We start from the raw sequence: 9085 nt of genomic DNA, 5'->3' as shown, positions 1-9085 counted from the left end.
GGGGGCTGCAACCACAGACCTCCACGAGGCCTGAACCCCAGCTTTGGGGAACCCCACCTTCCAAGGTGGTGTCAGCCCTAGGATTCTGTTCATGTTGGCTCCTGCCTCCCACCAGCCACTCCCCGCCCATAGCTCTTTCTTTATAATAAATGCCACCCCTTCAGATCACTGTGCGGTTCCTGTGTCCTGACTGAACTCTGACCCATGGGTTCCAAGAAGCCTGCAGGCACCAGGAGAGATCAGGGTCTCCATGATTCAAAGAGCAGCCCGGGAGTCTGGCTCTGTGGCCCTGTGGGCACTGACCGTGAGCCATGCAGCTGTGGCCCTGTGGCTGTGCCTCCCAGAGGCTCAGGGTGACCCCTGGGAGATGGGGAGCATGATTCCTTCAGCAGCAGGATGTGGAGCCCCCAAAGAGCCAGTGGGTATAGAGTGCAGGGCCCAGGGAGCTGGCGCTCAAGGTGGCCGACCTGCAGCTCTGTAAGGTTGTGAAGATTAAATAGGACCACGTTCGAGGGTCCCCAAGGGCTGGGAGGGGCGGGGCGCAAAACGCACCCTCCCCTGCTCCCCCTCTCCCAGGACACCCCTCCCTCAACGCCCTGGTTTGTCTCCCCAGGTCCCACAGACTCTGGGGTCTGAGATGTCCCCTTGGGTATGTCCAGGAGCTGCCTGTCACCTCGGTCTGTGAGGTTACTATGGCAGCCACCCCAGTGCAGGCCGGAAGCAGAAAATAGGTCGGAGCCTAATGAGGCCGCTCAGCTCTGGTCTGTCCCCTGATGCTCTGGCTGCACAGGGCATCGTCCCCACACTAGGCTGCTGGCTGCGGCTGGGACCTAAGGACTGCCCTGCCTTGGCCTGGGGCAGGCGAGGCCCCTCTGCTCATGTCCTGCCTGAGACAGTGACTTGAGGAGTATCCTGCTGCCTGGTCCCTGTGAGCCCTGGTCCTGGCCCTGAGCCACCCTCCCTCTCCTCTCCCAAGCAGCTCCGTCCCCACCCTGGAGCAGGCAGGCGAGGGGTGTGGGGTACTGATGGGGGCTTCCTGGGGTGGGTCGGGATGTCTGCACCCCTGGAACCCTGGCTGCCTTTTCCACCCAGTCAAGTGTGACCCTGGTGGCCGTGAACCACTGTCTCTGGGCCCCACTGTGGCCTAGACGGTCTGCCTGTGGCTCAGGCTCGGGAGGTCCCCCCTTGATCCTCCTAGAGTCATGCTATTGCTGGCACCAGCTCCTGCCTCGGTGTGTCACTCAATGGTGTCACTCAATGCTGGAATCTGATAGTGAGACCAGGTCCCTTGGAAGAATTAGCAGCTCCCTGAGGCCCTGCTTTGGGGTCCCTGTGGTTTCCTTGTAAGTAGCACTACTTTGGAGAGAACAGGAACCCTATCCAGGGCTATCCAGCAGTGGATAGGGCAGCTGAGGCCCCCAAAGGGGACAGGCACCACACAGGGAGAAGGCAGAGTGGCTGCTCTCTGCATCCTGGAAGTGGGAGAGGGCACAGGCCTACAGGGCCCTGAGCTCTACACTGGAAGATGCTGGAAGCCTCTGAGGAAGAGCCTGGGTTGTGAGCCTGGGTCCCCTGCCCCATGGGTCAGATCCCAGCCCCCTGCAGCTCACAGGGGCTCAGGCCAGGCCAGGGGCATTTCTGGGAGGTTCCTGAGGTACAGAGTGGAGTGTCTCACCTCCAAGGCTGGGGCTGCTGGGCTCTGCACCCTGAATCCCTCTGCTGTAGGCACCGGGACCCTGCCTCCCTGCTCAGGGACTGGTATGGAGGCCTCCTGGGACGTCCTGGGGAACTCAAGCAAGGCCCAGCTCCTCCGGAATTCAAGCCTCTCTCTGCCCAGGAAGAGAATCTTCCAGAGAAGCTGAACAGGGCCTGGCAGGACAGCCCTGTTCAGAGCCCACAGAGAGCACCGCAGACCAGACAGTGGCTGTGGGAGGGGCCCTGTGGAGTGGGCGGCCATCAGAGGAGGAGACAGGCTGAGTGACAGCGGGCCGCTGGTCCCCACTCCTGCTGCTTCTTATCTGAGCGAACTGCACCAGAAAATTTCTGCTGGCATCTGAGTGCGCCTGCTGTCCTCCTGTAATTAATATCCCAGGGGAAAATCTGCTCAGCTGGGTGTCCGTCTGCTGGGGCCTTGGCCCCCTGGGCTTTGTCCCCTGGGGCTTCAGGGCCCATTTAGCCCTGGTGAGGAGCAGACGCAGGAGTCCCTGGGGTTGGATTAACCTGGGTTAGTTCAATAGACAGCTCCGCTGGGGAGCTGGGCGGCAGTCAGGGTGCACACACACACCACCCGTCCTGGCCTGGGGTGAGGAGAGAAGCCAGGCGGCTCCCCAGTCCCCTCCCTGGGCTGGAGATCCATTCTCCAGGAGGTGAGTGGAGGAATCCAGAAGGCAGTTTGCAGGCTCCTTCCTGGGAGGGCTAGTTCTGCTGGCAGGTTGACCAGGTTCAGGTGGAGGAGGGGAGCCCCTCAGGTGGGGGCTTCTGGGATGTTTGGTTCACCCCCCAGAACCCTGGATCCTCGAGGGGAGAGTCTGGGGTGAACCCGGCCATGGCAGGGGAGTGGGGCGGAATGAATCAGTAACCAGGACCCCAGAGATCCCCTGCTCCACCTTGTCCTCCTGCAGATCCTGAGGCACGAGGAGGTCTGGAACCGTCCTCCTCTCGCTGCGGGGGATTTTCGGATCTCGCCATCTCGCCGTCCCTCCGCGGCATCTGCGTCGCGGAATCTTGGGGTCAGAGCTTCTCTCACAGACTCAGCTGCGCCCTCGTGGAGACTGAGTGCAGACTCCCAGCGCCCCCCTTTCACGGAGCCTGGAACTGCAGGATCACAGACGTCTGCGGAGAGTGAGAACCAAAGACTTAGGAATGGAGGGTCCCTCGGGAGACCCCGCGACCCCACTCTGTGCCACCCCAGGAATGCAGGGTGGAGTTGAAATTGGCACAGGGTCAGAACCTCAGCCCAGCTCCACCTGGTGACGCAGAAGCCCCCTCCTCTGGGTCCTATGAACAATAACTTGAAATCCTACAGGAACAGGAGGTCACCACCTGACAGGGCCACCTGACGGCTGAAGCGGAGCCTGAAGTTGCTTCCTGTGACCACCCACCCCTCTGTCCTGGCCCTGCCTGACACGAGCAGCCAACCCAGAGACCACACCTGGCCTGGCGCAGCTTGACCTGAATCCCCAGGGCGGAGATGGCCACCAGGACCTGGGAATGTGACGAGGCCACTCTGCTCCAGGGACCCTCATCACTCACCTCCTCTCCTGGAGGAGGAGCAGTCAGGGAGAGGGCGCCAGGCAGGAAAGGCCACCTGGAGAGGATGCTCACTTGTGCCCTTCGGGTCCCCAGAGGTGGGGCAGATCCAGTCACAGACGGAGACTCCTGTAGTGTTCAGTACTGGTCGCAGCCATTGCGTCTGTGCCTGTTGTCCTTGCTCCATCAGTCTCTTGTGCTCCTCTGGCTGCTCCCTAGGTGGCTGACCTTCACCACTGTGAGCCGATGCAGCATGATGGGGTGGCAGGTCCGGGGATCGGGGTTGGGGAAAACCTGGGAAGGGTCTCGCAAATCAGCAAACCTCCTGGGAGGGCCCAAGGCAGCCTAGCAGGGTGGGCAGCCTGGCTCCAGCCCCCAGCAGGGGTCTCCTCAGTCCTGCCTGGAGCTCAACATCTCTCTCACCCGCAGCCTTCCCCTGCTCTGAATTCCTGCTCTCCCCGTGGGGTCTCTGCTGGGGTCTCTGCTGGAGACCCATGGGCTGCCCCCAGGGTCTCCATGCTAAAGTTCCTTAAAAAGAACTCGGCGCCCTGGACTAATCCCTGCTTTCTACCAGGCAGGGAAATGTTGATTCCCACCCCTGTCTCAGAGCTCCAGAACCGAGGCACTGAACCCTCATTAATAAGACAGAACCATTCTGAAATTCTGTTTGGCTGTTCGCAGGTGTTATGATCAGCAAGGGAGGATGAGAGAGAGGAAAGCAGGGAAGGAAAGAGGGAACAAGTCCATTCGGCTGGGGGGAGGGAATCTCAGGGCTTGGGAACACACAGCCAGCCGAGTCATCCCAGGCAGGGACAGCGGTGACCATGGGGGGAGGGCAGTAAAACCTGCACAAATGATTTCTGTTTCTAGACCTCTGTTATCCAGACACACTCCACCCTCCACGTGGAGGTAGAAAGTGGATTTGTTTAAAGAAAATAAAATGGGGAGGGGGGGCTCTCTGTGTCCTGTGTACAAATGGGTAGGACAAATGACAGCCCGTGCAGGGCCACTGCTATCCCACAGGGCACCACAGCCCCAGGGCTGTAGACAGGGTGCTTCCCTTCAAACCGTGACGGGGTCAGGTGGTCTCATGGGGAAAGGCGCTGGCCGTGGAGCTGCAGGGACTCTGTGGGGGCCCTGGGCGGGACACTCCAGCAGGACGGACGCAGCTTCTGCCAGTCCCAGGGCCTCCCGGGCCTGTGGGTGGAAATGCCGCAGGCAGCAGGTAGAGAAGGACCTTGCCAGCTCTGAGTTCCTTCTGGGTCCCCCTCCCTGCACCCTACAGGGAGCTGTGGTCCTGTACACCCACCTCTGAGGGCTCATGGAGGGTCTCTGGTGGCTCCCAGGCCAACCAGCCAGGTGGAGGCTGCTCTGATCCTCTTCCTGCTGCCACCGATCTGTGCTGGAAGCCACTGGAGGGGCTTCCCAGAGCCTCGGGGCCTGGGTTCTCCTGTGCCTGGAGCTGCCCGTCCTCCAGCCTCCAGAACGGGGAGGGGGTGCTGGGTCCTGAGTGCCAAGTTGAGTGCCAGCCCTTGAGGACAGTGAGGTCACACAGATACACAAACAGCGTTCTTAATTGGAGACTTCAAGACCAGAGAGGTGTGGGGACACCTGCTGGACCCCGCAAAATCCAACTTCCTGGGGGTAGGAACAGCCACGTGCCCCAGGGTGGGCATTTCCACTCAGAAAAGCCCAAGTCTAAAGGAGCAGCCTGCCAGTCCCCCTCCCCACCTCACCCCCAGCCTCAGCCTGCACCATCCCCTCCCAAGAAGCTACACCCAGGAACATCCTGATCTCCAGCTGAGCCCAGCTGTGACCTTGAGCCAAAGGCCCCCCTTCGATCTTGACCCCCCTGCATTGCTCACATTTGCCCCCAGGGCCACCCTGAGGGCATGCGGGCCCAAGCCTCTGTTTGAAGAAACCCTCCAGGATTTGGGGGTTCCCCACCTGAAGGCAGTGACCTAGGACCCGCTGTGGGGCTGACCCAGAGGAGCACTGACCACTCTGTGTTCGGAGGTGATTCTGGCAGCTGAAACTGCAGAGGGGAGAAAAGGGTCACGTTGTGTCTGGAACTAATTTGTGTGATTTTTCACTCATTTCTTGACATAGCCAGTTTTTTTGCCTAGTAAAGTGATAAAAAAAAAAAAAGGTTGATATTTAAGAGGTGTCCCTGGAGGCTGTGTGACTGTGGCAGCAGGGAAGAGGGACAGACCATAGTAGGTACTGTTCCCTTAATGACTTGCTGTGTGATCTGGGGCAGGTTGCTTACTGTCTCTGAGCCCAGGACGGTCTCAGAGATAACCCAGTTCAACTCCATTTTTCATGGATAGGAGAGGAGGCTGGGAGGGTGAGTGACTTGCAGGAGGCCCCCCAACTGGACCCCAGCTCCTTCTCACCTGCTGGGTCATCTTGAGCTAGTGATCCGACTTCTCTGAGCCTCGGTCTCTTCATCTCAGGAAGCCCACTCGCAGAGAAGCAATTCGTCAATTGGGTGGGGCGGGTTCCTTCCACAGCCACTGAGGGAAGTACCAGGTTTCGCCCGCGTGCTCTGCCCTCCAGACCTGCTGTTTGTCTCTGCTTCTGCCTCTCTGGTGAAGCAGCTGCCTGGCTTTGAGGCCCAGAGCAGGGCTAAGGTGCCTGCCTGTCTCTGGACCTTGCATGGATCAGTGAGCAAATTGATTTGGGTAAATTGGTCATTTGGTGAATTGGCTATTTGTTAAATGGATTTTTAGCAAATCAAACCAGAATCTCTAAGGGCTGCTCAGAGGTGAAGTGAGATGGGTGTGGGAGGCGCTGAGAGGAGGCAGCACCGCCGGCCCCTCGCTGACCGCCCTGATTATTACTAAGGCTGCTGCGGCAGGGACAGGGTCCTGCAGGTGCCGGTGAGGGAGGGTGGGCTTGGTGGAGAGGTACGGGGGCTGCAGGATCAGAGCCAGGCCTCGAGGGCAGCGGTGACTGAAGGCAGAGGCTCCCGTTAGGAACCAGGTCAGACCAATTCACAGCAGCCAGGGCCAAGCTCAGGCCTGCAGGCGAGGAAGGAGGAGGGCTGGGGTCAAGCTCCCCTCCACAGCATTGGTCCCTGAGCCCAGAGGGGAGGGACACAGGCTGAGGGTGGGGACGGGGTGCCAGGCAGCCAGGTCCTCGGTCCAGGCCTGAGGGCCTCTTCCTCCCCTGAGCCCTTTCTTTAAAGGCTGATCCAGCTCCAAGCTGCAGGCTCAGCTCCCCCAGGCTGAGGTCACCTGTAAGGAGGATGAGTCCTTGCTTTGGAACAGCTGCACCCCTGAGCACCTGTTCCCCTGGGATCAGCAGGGTCACCTCCAGAGCCCCTGACAGGGCCACCCTGGTCCAGCACACCTAGACACACCTGTCCAGAGAGGTGCACCTGCCTGGGTCAGCCCAGCACAAAGGGGACAGGGCCTTCCAGTCCTCAGAGTGACGCAGGGGGCCAGTCTCGTGCCTTGTCTTTCGGTGTCCTATTGACACAGGCAGGTGACACAACTGAACTGAGATTCCCCACATATTTTTCAGTTCCTTTGGACAAAAACCAGTTTCTTTGTGTTGAAGCCCATTAGGCTGGGCTCTTCTACCAGCGATGACTGACACAGCCCATGTGACTTTGCCCTTGCTCCATTCTTGCAGGGGAGCTGTGGCGCCAGGGTTCCCTGCTTCCTCCCAAGTCACCAGCGCAACCCTCTGAGTCATTGTCCCCTGCTGACTGATGAGATGGGGCCTCCCAAGACCACAGACTGGCCTGGCTGCCCTCCTACCCCCAGCCCCAGGAGCTCAGGGCTGTCAGGACAGAGGCAGAGGGGCATCCTCCAGTCCCCTCCCCAGGCCATCTGCAAGAGCCCGTGACGTGGGGCTAGACCCAAGACTGGAAAAGGCCAGATCTAGACACATGGGATCGTCAAACAGTAGTTCACCAAGCTCCTCTGAAGTTTATGAGCTGCCAGAAATCTTGAAAATACCCCGCTAGGTTAAAGGCTTGTGCTGTCTCTGCATCTGCACGACGGTTGAACTCCATCCCCTCTCCCCCACCCTTCCTGAGGGGGGAAGCCCCCCCTCAAAACTCTGTCCCTGCCCCTTGAGCTGAGTCCACCCCCACCTCTCTCTCCCTCTCTGTGCAGGAGCCCCTGGGGAGCCGGGGAAGGGCCCTCTGGAAACGCTGATGCTCCCCAGGCCCCTGCTTCTGAGTGTGTGGGGCCCAGGGCTCTTGACTTCAGCTTGCTCTGCCCTAAGTGCCAGGGCCACACTGATGCTGGCCCAAGGCCCTCCTCTGTGGCACTGTCCCTGCCTGGCCTCTGCAGGAGCTGGGAAGGACCCGTCTCCTGGCTCTCCTGGACACCCACCGCTCCAGGAGCAGGGGCATTGCAAGTCACCCAGGGAGCAGGAAGCCGAGATGGGCTTTGCCATGTGACTCAAGAGGAACGCAGTGTGAGAACCCAGGCCGCGGCCCTCATGCAGCTGGGTGGACTGGGGCTCCCGGTGCCCGGTGCTGCTCACATTGCCTGCCACTCCCCAACTCCTGCCTGCTGCGGTGAGCAGGTCTCCCCAGCCCAGATCTGTCCCTCTCAGCCCTGGCTCTTCTCATTGCTGCAGGTGGCCTCTGGGGTTCTGTCCCTCATTTCTTCAGCAATCATGGCTGAGGACCCACCGGGAGCAGGGCCTTGGGACGCTTGAGGTCCAGAGAGACTGAAAAAAGACTGTAAAAAAGTGGGCACTGGGCTCCTGCTCATTGGGACTGAAACCCACGCTGCTTTAGTCAGAGGTAAGAGCAGGGAGGGGACAGCAGGGCCTGAGGGGACAGACCACAGGCCCCCTCTGCCTCATCTCAGCCCCATACCCCTCCCCCTTCTCTGTGATCCGCCTTCTCTCTGTCCTGTCCGGAGGCCAGAAGGGCACCAAGGTCTGGCTCCCAGGCCTGACCCAAGTCCGTTTGGCCCACCTAGGTCAGGTGTTTCTCCTGTCATCCAATCATCTGAGGGGGGTGGTCACAAGGTGCCAGCCCAGTTGTCAGGTCCCCTCCTGGGTCCAAGCTAGGGAGGGAGGAGAGTGCCCTGCTCTACAGAGGGACTGGTCAGCACAGGGCCAGAGCGGGCGCCACTGAGCTGTGAAGCCACAGGGAAATGGCAGGTGATGGGGGGGGGTGTCACCATGCCAGGACAGGAGGTGGCAGGTGAGTCAGAAAGAATGTCACTGTGCCAGGACAGGAAGGGTCAGCTTACTGCCACCCGGAGCTGGCCCCTGACTGCTGCTGGGCCCTTTTCATTTGGTGTCCGTTCTCCTGGGCGGGAGGGAACATCATTCCCTTCTAGAACCTCCTGTTTTTCTTGCACTTCCTTGTCACAGCCTGTAATGGTCTAAGTCATTATTCTAATCCTTGGATCATTGTCACTGTAACTACTGGGACGTCAGTGCCAGGAGGGCAGGCCCATCTGTCTTCATGGCTGTAGTCCTGGGGCTCAGAGTGCTGCTGGGGCCATGGAGGTGCCCAGTGGGTGTGTGTGGGGGAGGAAGGGGAGAGAGGGGTGGAGGNGACCCCCTGGGCAGCTTCAAGGGGCCCAGTTCAGCGCCGGCCCCCCTTCGGGGCAGTTCAGGTGTGCGGCCGGCCTGGCTGGAGGGGTCCCAGGGTGGGCACTGAAACCCACTGGTTGCTTCAGTCAGAAGTGACAGCAGGGAGGGGACAGACCACAGGCCTCCTCCGCCCCATCTCAGCCCCACGCCCCCACCTCTGTCCTCCCTGGTCCTCCTTCTCTCTGTCCCCAGGCCACAAGGGCCCCAAGGTCTGGTTCCCAGGCCTGACCCACATCTGATTGGTCAGCCTAGGTCAGGTGTC

The 9085-nt window shown here is 60.3% G+C and overlaps 1 long non-coding RNA gene across 1 annotated transcript; it reads right to left on the bottom strand.

The window, feature by feature from the left end:
• Positions 1–6: 6 nt before the first annotated feature.
• On the bottom strand, positions 7–4971 carry LOC125620454. Its single transcript, XR_007352137.1, has 3 exons — positions 4559–4971; positions 3325–3543; positions 7–2832 (listed from the first exon to the last, which is right to left on the bottom strand). It is a non-coding gene; the product is annotated as an uncharacterized LOC125620454 (long non-coding RNA).
• Positions 4972–9085: the final 4114 nt, after the last annotated feature.

The sequence above is a fragment of the Marmota marmota genome, unplaced genomic scaffold (genome assembly GCF_001458135.2).
Source record: "Marmota marmota marmota unplaced genomic scaffold, marMar, whole genome shotgun sequence".
In the NCBI taxonomy this organism is placed as follows: domain Eukaryota; kingdom Metazoa; phylum Chordata; class Mammalia; order Rodentia; family Sciuridae; genus Marmota; species Marmota marmota.
This window is presented reverse-complemented; position numbering and strand designations above follow the sequence as displayed.